Genomic DNA, 12,518 nt, shown 5'->3' with positions numbered 1-12,518 from the left:
AAATAAAATAAAGTGTTTATGTAGCATATAGAGTTTTATACCTGAACCTGAGGACAAATACAAATAGATAAAACTTGGGAGTCACTGTTATATTTTTATAATTTAATTGGTAATGGACATTTGGACAATGAATAAGACTGCCTAGTGTGTCACGTGAAATAAGATGACATCTCGGCCAGGCGCAGTGGCTCACACCTGTAATCCCAGCACTTTGGGAGCCCGAGGTGGGTGGATCACAAGGTCAGGAGATCAAGACCATCCTGGCTAACACAGTGAAACCCGTCTCTACTAAAAACAACAAATTAGCTGGGCATGGTGGCAGGCGCCTGTAGTCCCAGCTACTCGGGAGGCTGAGGCAGGAGAATGGCCTGAACCCAGGAGGCGGAGCTTGCAGTGAGCCGAGATCGCACCACTTCACTCCAGCCTGGGCCATAGAGTGAGACTCCATCTCAAAAAAAAAAAAAAAAAAAAGATGACATCTTAGGCCAGAGCCCTGAGGAACTTCACCATTTAAAGGTTTGATAGGGTGATCAGAAAGGTGCTGCCAAAGAGTTAATAGGAAAATCAGGAGAGTGAAATACTGAAAGGCAAGAAATATAGCAGTATTAGTCTGTTTTGTGTTGCTATAAAGGAATACCTGAAACTGGGTAGATTGTTAACATAAAGAAAAGAGATTTATTTGGTTCACAGTTCTGTAGGCAGTACAAGCATACCACCACCATCTTTGGGCTGAGGAAGCTTTTACTCATGGGGGAGTGGGCATAGGGACCAGGAGTGTCACATGGTGAGAGAAGTGAGCTAGATGGCAGGCTCTTTTTACCAATCAGATCTCACGTGAACTAACAACAGCAAGAAACTCACTCATTACCACAAGGAAAACAGCAAGACATTCATGAGGGTTCTGCCCCCATTACCCAAACACCTTTTGCTAGGCTCCACCTTCAACATTGGGATTATATTTTTACATGAGATTTGGAGGCACAAATATCCAAACTTTATCAATAGGCTCTGTAATTTTTTTTTTTTTTTGAGATGGAGTTTCGCTCTTGTTGCTCAGGCTGGAGTGCAGTGGCATGATCTTGACTCACTGCAACCTCTGCCTTCCAGTTTCAAGCGATTCTCCTGCCTCAGCCTCCCAAGTAGCTGGGACTACAGGCATGCACCACCACGCCCAGCTAATTTTTTGTATTTTTAATAGAGATGGGGTTTCACCATGTTGGCCAGGATGGTCTCGATCTCTTGACCTCGTGATCCACCTGCCTCAGCTTCCCAAAGTGCTAGGATTACAGGCGTGAGCCACTGCACCCGGCCAATAGGCTCTATTTTTTAAAAAAATTATTTTGTGTAGAGATGAGGTCTCACTTTGTTGCTTAGGCTGGTCTCAAGCTCCTGACCTCAAGTGGTCCTTCCATTTTGGCATCCCAAAGTGCTGCGATTATATGTGTGAGGCACTGCACCCAGCCTCAGTAGGCTTTTATGGCTTATGCCTTCTGTACTTTTAAAACTATTTCAACTTAATTTTCTACTCTAATTTTTTGTTGTAATTTATATACGTATGTAAGTGTATATATATTTATATGTAGGGTGTGTATATCACACACACATATATATACACACACACACACTTTTTTGTTTGCTTGTTTTTGTTTTTTCGAGATAGGGTCCACTCTGTCACCCAGGCTGGAGTGCAGTGGTGCAATCATGGCTCATTGCAGCCTTGACCTTCTGGGCTCAATTGATCTGCCCGCCTCAGCCTACTGAGTAGCTAGGACTACAGGTGTGCCACCACCACACCAAACTAATTTTTTTTTTTTTTTGGTAGAGGTGGGATTTTTGCCATGTTGCCCAGGCTGGTCTCGAACCCCTGGGCTCAAGCAATCTGCCTACCTCAGCCTCCCAAAGTGCTGGGATTACAGGTGTGACCCACTGTGCCTGGCCTATATTACTATATTGTATGCTGCAAAACCTCTTTTGGAAACAAAGTGGGATATAAATAATACTTAAGTGCGACTTTCAGGAACATATTCTTCATAGTAAGACAATGCCGTTGAAACTTACTGTGTTTCATAAGAAATGGTGGTACTGGCTCTACATTTATTTTTGCTTTTAAATTCTGAGGATGGGAGGGAGAGGAATCCACAATAAATTTTGAGTACCATTGTGTTTGAATAATAATAGCTGATTAGCCTAATTCCTTTCAGAAGGGAAATCAGCATGCATGAGATCATTTCTTGCCACTTAAATTCAAATTGTAAATTCTTGGGTTTGGCTCTTTAAGAGAAACCAGACCTACTTGACTGCAGTCATCCTAGCTGACCATAAGACAGGAAGTAGGCCGGGCGCGGTGGCTCACGCTTGTAATCCCAGCACTTCGGGAGGCCGAAGCGGGCGGATCACGAGGTCAGGAGATCGAGACCACGGTGAAACCCCGTCTCTACTAAAAATACAAAAAAAAAAAAATTAGCCGGGCGTGGTGGCGGGCGCCTGTAGTCCCAGCTACTCGGAGAGGCTGAGGCAGGAGAATGGCGTGAACCCGGGAGGCGGAGCTTGCAGTGAGCTGAGATCGCGCCACTGCAGTCCAGCCTGGGCGACAGAGCGGGACTCCGTCTCAAAAAAAAAGACAGGAAGTAAACAGGTAACAGGCAGATGTTAAAAGCCTTGCCCCATTCCTGTGTTGAGAGGATTTGTTTTTTCTCCCCATCCCCAGGTAAATAATCCCAGCATCTTTGTGTTTTTATTAATGTAAGATTTAAAAAAGTGTGGCAGGATTTTGTTTTGTTTTGTTTTGTTTCTTTTAGATGGAGTTTCGCTCTTGTTGCCCAGACTGGAGTGCAATGGCACGATCTTGGCTCACCGCAACCTCCGCCTCCCGGGTTCAAGCAATTCTCCTGCCTCAGCCTCCCCAATAGCTGGGATTACAGGCATGCGCCGCCACGCCTGGCTAATTTTTTATTTTTAGTAGAGATGGGGGTTTCTCCATGTTGGTCAGGCTGGTCTCGAACTCCCGACTTCAGGTAATCCGCCCACCTTGGCCTCCCAATGTTCTGGGATTACAGGCATGAGCCACTGCACTGTGGCAGGAGTTTAAAAATTAAAATGTACTTTAAAAAAATTACTTGTTATCTAAAGAAGATCACATATCGTCGAGAACAACTGTTTGTGAAGAACGTTCCTAAATACTCTTGGGGGGCAACTAGTACAAATGCTGCTCTCACATTTTCAGTAGTTTTGAAGTTGCAGGGAAGATAATACATTTTTGATAATCTGAAATATTTCATTACATGTTTCTTTTTTTTTTATAGAGATATGAACTTTGTCCCCATAAGGATGGAGCTTTAAAAAGAACAGATAATGGGGGTAAGTGCAGAGATTCCTTGAAAACATTTTTATTGAAAACTGGGGCGGTGGAGTATTTTCAAATATCTGGTATTTATTTTATTTCATCAAATTAAACAGCATTTTCTACTTATTTTTAACAGTAGTGGCTATAATTTATGAATCCTTATTGTATTGACCTACAATTTTTCTGCTTTGTGGACAAATTTAAGCATTGGCTATTTTATGCAGAATGATCTATTAAATACATACTTCTAATTAAAATTCTTATTTTTTTGGCTGGGCGAGGTAGCTCACACCTGTAATCCCAGCATTTTGGGAGGCCGAGGGAGGTGGATCACCTGAGGTCAGGAGTTTGAGACCAGCCTGGCCAACATAGTGAAACCCGGTTTCTACTAAAAATAGAAAAATTAGCCGGACGTGGTGGTGCATACCTGTAATGTCAGCACTTTGGAAGGCCGAGGCAGTAGGATCATTTGAGGTCAGGAGTTCAACACCAGCTGGGCCAACATCGTGAAACCCCATCTCTACTAAAAATATAAAAATTAGCTGGGCGTGGTGGCACATACCTGTAATCCCAGCAACTTGGGAGGCTGAGGCAGGAGAATCACTTGAGCCCGGAAGGTGGAGGTTACAGTGAGCAGAGACTGCACCACTGCACTCCAGCCTGGGTGAATGAGCGAAGCTTCAAAAAAAAGAAAATTGAAGAAAGAAAAACAAAGTCTCAAAAAAAAGAAAAAAAGATAAATTGTTCAGTGAAATAAATTAAGATGCAGAAGAGTATATAGTATTAACCCCATTTGTATAAAGATGGAGTAAATAAGTATTTGTCTATTCACATTTGAATATGCAAAAGAAACCTAGAAAGATATGCAAGAAACTAATAATTACATGGTAGCAGGAAAGCTGTTGAGAAACTGGGCAGACAGGGAAGAGGAGTAACAGGAAGGGTTTTCAATATATTTTTAAATTTTGTACAATCTGACTGTATAACATAGTCTGAAGATTAAACTGTAAAATATATAGCTAGCCAAAATCATTGTATTTTTCCCATTTATGTATTCACAACATTATTCTAGTCTATGCTAAAACTACTTTAGAAGTGGCTACCCAAAATGGAGAAGAGTATAGTAATAATAGCTAAACCTCTACTTTTTTTAGCTGCCTCATCATATATGCCATGGCCTAATAAACTCACGTCTACACATTTCAGAATAGTACTGAGCTGTAGAAAAATACGATTTCTCTCACAAAGATAACTAAAAGTGGAGAAGAAAATGAGTAATACACAAGGGTTCATAGGAAAGCATACCAAAATGTGATACAGAAGTAAGCATTTCTTTTTTTTTTTTTTTTTTTTGAGACAGCGTCTCACTCTCACCTGTCCCAGGGACTGAAGTACAGTGATGTGACCATGGCTCACTGCAGCCTCGACCTCCCAGGCTCTTGGGAGTCCCAGCTACTTGGGAGGTTGAGGCAGGAGAATCACTTGAACTCGGGGGGCGGAGGTTGCAGTGAGCTGAGATTGCACATTTGCCCATCAGCCTGCATGACAGAAGGAGACAGTCTCAAAAAAAAAAAAAAAAAGAAAGAAAAGAAAGTGTATTTTGTTAAATGGATATCGTTTCTTGTGTTAGGAATTTTTTTTGAAAAATGAGCCACATTTTGTTGTTGTTGTTAGACCTAAAATCTGTTGTTTTAGATTCTTTTTTTCTCTTTTGTGTATCTCTAGACAGATGATGTTTCTAGTGAATGTTAATTTTATTTAACTCTGAGGATCTTTGTTGCTTGAATATAAAGAAATGTTGACCTTTAGGCTAGGTGTGCTGCCGGACACCTGTAATCCCAGCTCTGTGAGAGGCCCAAGGTAGGAGGCTCACTGGAGCGTAGGAGTCTGAGACCAGCCTGGGCAAAATAGGGAGACCTTGGTCTCTGCAAAAGTAAATATAAAAAATAAAAATAAAAAGACTTAGTGACACATGGTGGCACGTGCCTGTAGTTCCAGCTACTTGGGAAGCTGAGCAGGAGGATGGCTTGAGCCTGGGAGGTCGAGGCTGCAGTGAGCCATGGTCACAGCACTGTACTTCAGTCCCTGGGATGGGTGAGAGTGAGACCCTGTCTCAAAAAAAAAAAAAAAAAAGAAATGCTGACTTCTGTATCACATTTTGGTATGCTTTCCTATGAACCCTTGTGCATTACTCATTTTCTTCTCCACTTTTAGTTACCTTTGTCAGAGAAATCATATTTTTCTACAGCTCAGTACTATTCTGAAATGCATAGATGTGAGTGTATTAGGCCATGGCATATATGATGAGGCAGCTAAAAAAAGTAGAGGTTTAGCTATTATTACTATACTCTTCTCCATTTTGGGTAGCCACCTCTAAAGTAGTTTTGGCATAGACTAGAGTAATGTTGTGAATAAATAAATGGGAAAAATACAATGACTTTGGCTAGCTATATATATTTTACAGTTCAGTCTTCAGACTATGTTATACAGTCAGATTGTACACAATTTAAAAATATATTGAAAACCCTTCCTGTTACTCCTCTTCCCTGTCTGCCCAGTTTCTCAACAGCTTTCCTGCTACCATGTAATTATTAGTTTCTTGCATATCTTCCTAGGTTTCTTTTGCATATTCAAATGTGAATAGACAAATACTTATTTACTCCCTCCATCTTTATACAAATGGGGTTAATACTATATACTCTTCTGCATCTTAATTTATTTCACTGAACAATTTATCTTTTTCTTTTTTTTGAGACTTTGCTTTTCTTTTTTCTTCAATTTTCTTTTTTTTGAAGCTTCGCTCTGTCGCCCAGGCTGGAGTGCAGTGGTGCAGTCTCCGCTCACTGTAACCTCCACCTTCCCGGCTCAAGCCATTCTCCTGCCTCAGCCTCCCAAGTTCCTGTGATTACAGGTATGTGCCACCACACCCAGCTAATTTTTATATTTTTAGTAGAGATGGGGTTTCACGATGTTGGCCAAGGTGGTGTTGAACTCCTGACCTCAAATGATCCTGCTGCCTCAGCCTTCCAAAGTGCTGAGATTACAGGCGTGAGCCACCGCACCCGGCATGAACAATTTGTCCTGTTATCAGTATAGAGCTTTTTTTTTCCTTTTTAACCATGTTATCTAATCAGCCAGTTGTTGATGCACTTTCTGATCTTCTACTTTGATGACTAACTCTTGTATTTATGTCATTTTGCTTGTATACAGGTATATCTATAGGATTATTAATTTCCATAGGTGGAAATATTGGGTCAAAGGAGTTTTGCAATTAATTTTGATGGATAGTCCCAAGTTATTTTCCCTGTAGTTTTACCAGTATATGTTCCCAGTTTTACCAATATATGAATAAAATAGCTGTTCCTCATACCTTTGCTTACCTAACAGGTGAAAGTTTGTATATCCAATCAGTCGTTTTGCATTTCTCTTAATATTAGTGAAGTTGACATCTTTTTATAGTTTGAAGAGCAATTTGGTTTTTTCTCTTCTGTGGTCTGCTTTCTGACTTGGTTGTTGATCTTTTTTTTGTTTTGTTTTGAGACAGCGTCTCCCTTTGTCACGTAGGCTGGAGTGCAGTGGCTTGATCTTGGCTCACTGCAGCCTCTGCCTCCCCCGTTCAAGGGACTCTCCTGCCTCACTCACCTGAATAGCTGGGATTATAGGCACATGCCACCATGCCCAGCTGACTTCTTAATTTTTAGTAGAGATGGGATCCACCCACCTCGGTCTCCCAAAGTGGTGGGACTACAGGCGTGAGCCACCGTCCCCAGCCACAGTTGTTGATCTTTTTAGTTTGATGTATTGGAGCATTCATAAGTAGCCCCTCATATATTATTATGCTGTTTTGATATGAGTTGGACTAATTTTTGCCCAGCTGGTTAGCATTTATTTACATTGTGCTTTTTAAAAAAAATGTTTACCATGCATGAGTTTTTAATTTTAATTTTGTTCAATTTATTAATCTTTTGTGACATCTGTATTTTGAGTTATTACTTAGAAAGGCCGTCACTATTCCAGTTTTGTTTTTTTTTTTTTAAGTGACAGGTTTTCATTCTGTTGTTAAGGCTGGAGTGCAAGTAGCAGGATCCTAGCTCACTGTAGCTTTGTAGTCCCGGGCTCAAGTGATCTTCCTGCCTCAGTTTTGAGAGTGTTGGGATTACAGGAATGAGCCACTGCACCTGGTGTAAACCTTCCATCTTATTAAATGTTTTGTATTTGTCTTTCCTATTCTGGTTTGTTCCACTTGTTCCATTCTACCCTCTCTATTAGCTTTTTAAGAAGTTAATGTTACTATGTGCTTTTTTCCTCTTTCTGAATCCTCTGAAACTCTTAGGATACTGTAAATTCACTTGTCCATCTCCTGACATATATTTTATTTTTGTCATGTACTTTCATTCTTTTCCTTTAAGAATTATAGTGGTTTTGTCAGATGTTTGTCGAGGATTATGCTGGTCACTTAAAATGAAACAGTTTGTGTAAATTTGATGTTATTTTTCTTTGAATTCTATATAGAACTTCGTGGGAAACGGAAACTTTTCTGGGAAAATTTTTGATAAATTCGTTTTTTGGCAAAATTATAGGGACATTCCTTTTTCCCTCTTTTCTCTTTTCTTTTTTCTATTCTGTCCTCCCTCCCTCCCTCTCTCTCTTTCTTTTTCTTTTTTTTTTTTTTTTAACAGCAGTGTATCACTTTGTTGCCCAGGCTAGAGTGCAGCGATGTAGTCATAGCTTCAAACTCCTGGGTTCAAGAGATCCACCTGCCTCAGCCTCCTGAATAGGTGGGACCACAGGCACACCATGCCTGGCTAATATTTTTTTCTTTCTGTATTTTTTGTAGAGACAAGCAGTCTCGCTTTGTTGCTGAGGCTGGTCTCGAACATCTGGGCTCAAGCTGTCCTCCTGCCTCATCCTCCCAAAGTGTTGGGATTACAGGCATGAGCCCTCGGGCCTGGCTTATTTGTATACACTTAAGTCAATTTTGGTGTGCTCTATTTTTCCAAGAAATTTGACTGCTTTGTGTAAGTTGCTGAAATTGTTGGACTAACATTGCCAATAGTATTTATTTATTTTTATTTTTATTTTTTTTTGAGATGGAGTCTTGCTCTGTCACCCAAGCTGGAATGCAGTGGCACGATCTCGGCTCACTGCAGACTCCACCTCCCAGGTTCAAGTGATTCTCTGCCTCAGCCTCCTGAGTAGCTGAGATTACAGGCGGGCACCACCATGCCCAGCTAATTTTTTTATTTTTAGTAGAGAGGGGATCTCACCATGTTGGCCAGTCTGGTCTTGAACTCCTGACCACAGGTGATCCATCCACCTTGGCCTCCCAGAGTGCTGGGATTACAGGCGCCAGCCACCGTGCCCAGCCACCAATAGTAGTTTATTATTATTTTGTTAATTTTGCTAGCATTGGTAGCATTTACCCCATTGTTATTCCTGATGCTGGTAATTTTTTTTTTTTTTTTTTTTTTTTTTGAGATGGAGCCTTGCTCTTTTTACCCAGGCTGGAGTGCAGTGGTGGGATCTCAGCTCACTGCTACCTCCACCTCCCTGGTTCAAGCGATTCTCCTGCCTCAGCCTCCTGAGTAGCTGGGATTACAGGCACGTGCCACCACGCCTGGCTAATTTTTTGTATTTTTAGTAGAGACGGGGTTTCACCATGTTGGCCAGGCTGGTCGTGAACTCCTGACCTCAGGTGATCCACCAGCCTCGGCCTCCCAAAGTGCTGGGATTACAGGCATGAGCCACCACACCCAGCCAGATGTTGGTGATTTGTGTTCTGGTTTTTTCTTTGTTTTTATTTTTATTTTTATTTTTTTGACCAGTCCAAATAGAATTATTCAGTTTTGTTGACCTTTTTAAAGACAATTTTGGGCTTTGTTAATTTTTTATGCCATCTCCCTGTTTTCTATTTTGTTAAACTCCCGCTCTTTATTATTTCCTTCCTACTATTTACTATGTGTTATATTTCCCTCTTCTTTTCTAACTTATAAAGGTGGAATCTTAGGTCTTTTATTTTAGATATTCTTTTCTTTTTTTTTTTTGAGACGGAGTCTCGCTGTCGCCCAGGCTAGAGTGCAGTGGGGCGATCTCGGCTCACTGCAGGCTCCGCCCCCCGGGGTTCACGCCATTCTCCTGCCTCAGCCTCCCGCGTAGCTGGGACTACAGGCGCCCGCCACCTCGCCTGGCTAATTTATTTATTTATTTTTATTTATTTATTTAGTTTTTTGAGACAGAGTCTCACTCTGTCACCCAGGCTGGAGTGCAGTGGCGCGATCTCGGCTCACTGTAAGCTCTGCCTCCCGGGTTCACGCCATTCTCCTGCCTCAGCCTCTCCGAGTAGCTGGGACTACAGGCGCCCGCCACCACGCCCGGCTAATTTTTTGTATTTTTAGTAGAGACAGCGTTTCCCCGTGGTCTCGATCTCCTGACCTCGTGATCCGCCTGCCTTGGCCTCCCAAAGTGCTGGGATTACAGGCGTGAGCCACCGCACCCGGCTTTAGATATTCTTTTCTAATGAAAATATATATGCTGTAAGTTCCTCTCTATTGCTTTTATTGAATCCCACAAGTTGTGTTTTTGTTTTTGTTTTTGCCATTGTTGTTTTGAGACAGGGTCTCAATTTGTCACCCAGGCTGGAGGGCGCTCACTGAAGTGTGGATCTCCTGGGTTCAAGTGATCCTCCTACCTCAGCCCCTCAAGTAGCTGGGACTTCGGGTGCATGCCTCCTTATCGGACTAATGTTTTTGTATTTGTTGTAGAGACAGGGTTTCACCATGTTGCCCAGGCTGGTCTCGAACTCCTGAGCTCAAGCGATTAACAGGCTTGAGCCACTGCTCCCAGACTACATCTCAACTTTTGATAAATTTCATATTTGTTGCCATTCCGTTCAAGCCATTTTCCAGTTTCCCTTGTGACTTTCTCTTGACTATCTTAGTCTATCTTGGACCGAAGTAGAAGTCCTCTGTCTGTTCTTAACATTGATTTTCCCTCTTATTTCTTATTTCTCTTCTGTTCGTTTTGTGATTATTTTTTAGTGCTGTATTTTAATCAGTTTAACAATGCAACTAGTTAGTATTGCATTTAAATTTAATTAATTATATTAAATTGCCTTAAATTGCCTTTTTGGCCATATCTCTTCCTATATATATATATAAGTATATTTATCTATATAGTGGTTGCTGTAGGGATTATAATTTTCTTTTTCTTTTTATTTTTGAGATGGAGTCTTGCTGTGTCGCCCAGGCTGGACTGCAGCAGCGTCACTCTCTCAGCTCACTGCAACCTCCACCTCCCGGGTTCAAGCAGTCCTCTTGCCTCAGCCTCCTGAGTGGCTGGGACTACAGGCACACACCACCACACTCAGCTAATTTTTGCATTTTTAGTAGAGATATGGTTTCGCTATATTGGCCAGGCTGGTCTGAAACTCCTGACCTTGAGTGATCTGCCCGCCTTGGCTATCGAAAGTGTTGGGATTACAGGCGTGAGCCACCACACCCGGCCTATGTGTACGACTTAACACGAAATGTAGAATGAAACCATATAGACTTCTTTCACCTGTTCCTTTTCCAGTCTTTGCTTTAGTTTTATAGGAAAGCTACATACATCCACAGACCGTACCAGTGTTTTAATATTTAATGTAAGTGGTCATTTGTATTGTAAATGAGTGTGAAGGTATTGTTTTATATGTTCATTATATATTAAATGTACCTACATGTTTATTGCTCTTTATATTTTTCTTCAGTTTTGAACTTCCTTCTGGAATCATTTTCCTATTACCCAAGGAAAATTGTTTGGTGTTCCTTTTAGTGGAAATCTTTTTAAAAATGTTTTCTGGCTTTATTTAGTTATCTAGCTTTTCGTTTGATGACTTGCCTTTTGTTTTTCAGCTTTTCATTTCTTTCCCTTAGTTTCTGTAGTTTTATTAATGTTCCTTGATGTATTTCTTTATTTACTCTGATTTATAGTGGTTCTTCAGTCAGTGGCTTTGGGTCTTCTGTTCTGGAAAATTTTTAGGTATTATCAATTCAGATACTGCTTTCATGCCATTTTCTCTCTCATATTTCTCCAAGACTCTGATTCCATGTGTGTTAGACCTGCCTGCCTACTACATTTTTCATGTGTCTTATTCCATATTTTTGTATTTCTTACTTTTGTGTTTTGTGCTAACATTCTGGATTTCTTCTTTTGACCTGTTGTGTTTCTACTAATTCTCTTTTCATCCATGTCTAAACCGTTGTTAATCCCACCCATTGATTTTTTTTTTTTCTTGAGATAGAGTCTCTATCACCCAGGCTGGATTTCAGTGGCACAATTATTGTTCACAGCAACCTCCAACTCCTGGGCTGAAGCAATCCTCCCACCTCAGCCTCCTGAGTAGCTGGAACTATAGGTGCATGCCGCTGCACCTGGCTCATTATTATTTTTTTTTTTGTAGAGATGGGGTCTCACTAGGGTGGTCTTGAACTCCTGGTCTCAAGCGATCCGCCTCAGCCTTCCAAACAAAGTACTGGGCTTACAGGTGTGAGCCACTGTGCGTGGCTGATTTCTAAATTTCCGCTTTACTTCTGGAATTTTAATTTATTATGATAGTTTTCAGTTCTTTGCATCAATTTAGAATTTTGTCTTGTGTGTACTTGATCATAGTAAGCATATTTATTTTAAAATCTTTATTTGGTAACTCCAAAATACTGATCTGTTTTGATTTTCTTGTTTCTCCTTATTTTCATTTATATTGTCTTGTCTGTCATGTGTTTGGTACTTATTGTGCTGGAAATTATATGTAATTAAGAAATTTTAGGCTGGGTATGGTGGCTCACGTCTGTATTCCCACCACTTTGGGAGGCTGAGACTGGCGGATCACTTGAGGTCAGGAGTTCGAGACCAGCCTGGTCAACATAGTGAAACCCCGTGTCTACTAAAAATACAAAAATTAGCCAGATGTGGTGGTGGGCACCTGTAATCCCAGCTACTTGGGAGGCTGAGGCAGGAGAATTGCTTGAACTGGAAGGAGGAAGTTGCAGTGAGCCGAGATCACGCCAGTGCAGTCCAGCCTGGGTGACACACTAAGGCTTTGTCTCAAAAAAAAAAAAAGGTAGAAATTATTTGTAGCCAAGATACTATTTTCTTTTAGAGAGGATGTATATTTGCATCTGCTTGGTGCCTTGGGGGTTGT

The sequence above is a fragment of the Symphalangus syndactylus genome, chromosome 20, assembly GCF_028878055.3.
Source record: "Symphalangus syndactylus isolate Jambi chromosome 20, NHGRI_mSymSyn1-v2.1_pri, whole genome shotgun sequence".
Taxonomy (NCBI): domain Eukaryota; kingdom Metazoa; phylum Chordata; class Mammalia; order Primates; family Hylobatidae; genus Symphalangus; species Symphalangus syndactylus.
This window is presented reverse-complemented; position numbering follows the sequence as displayed.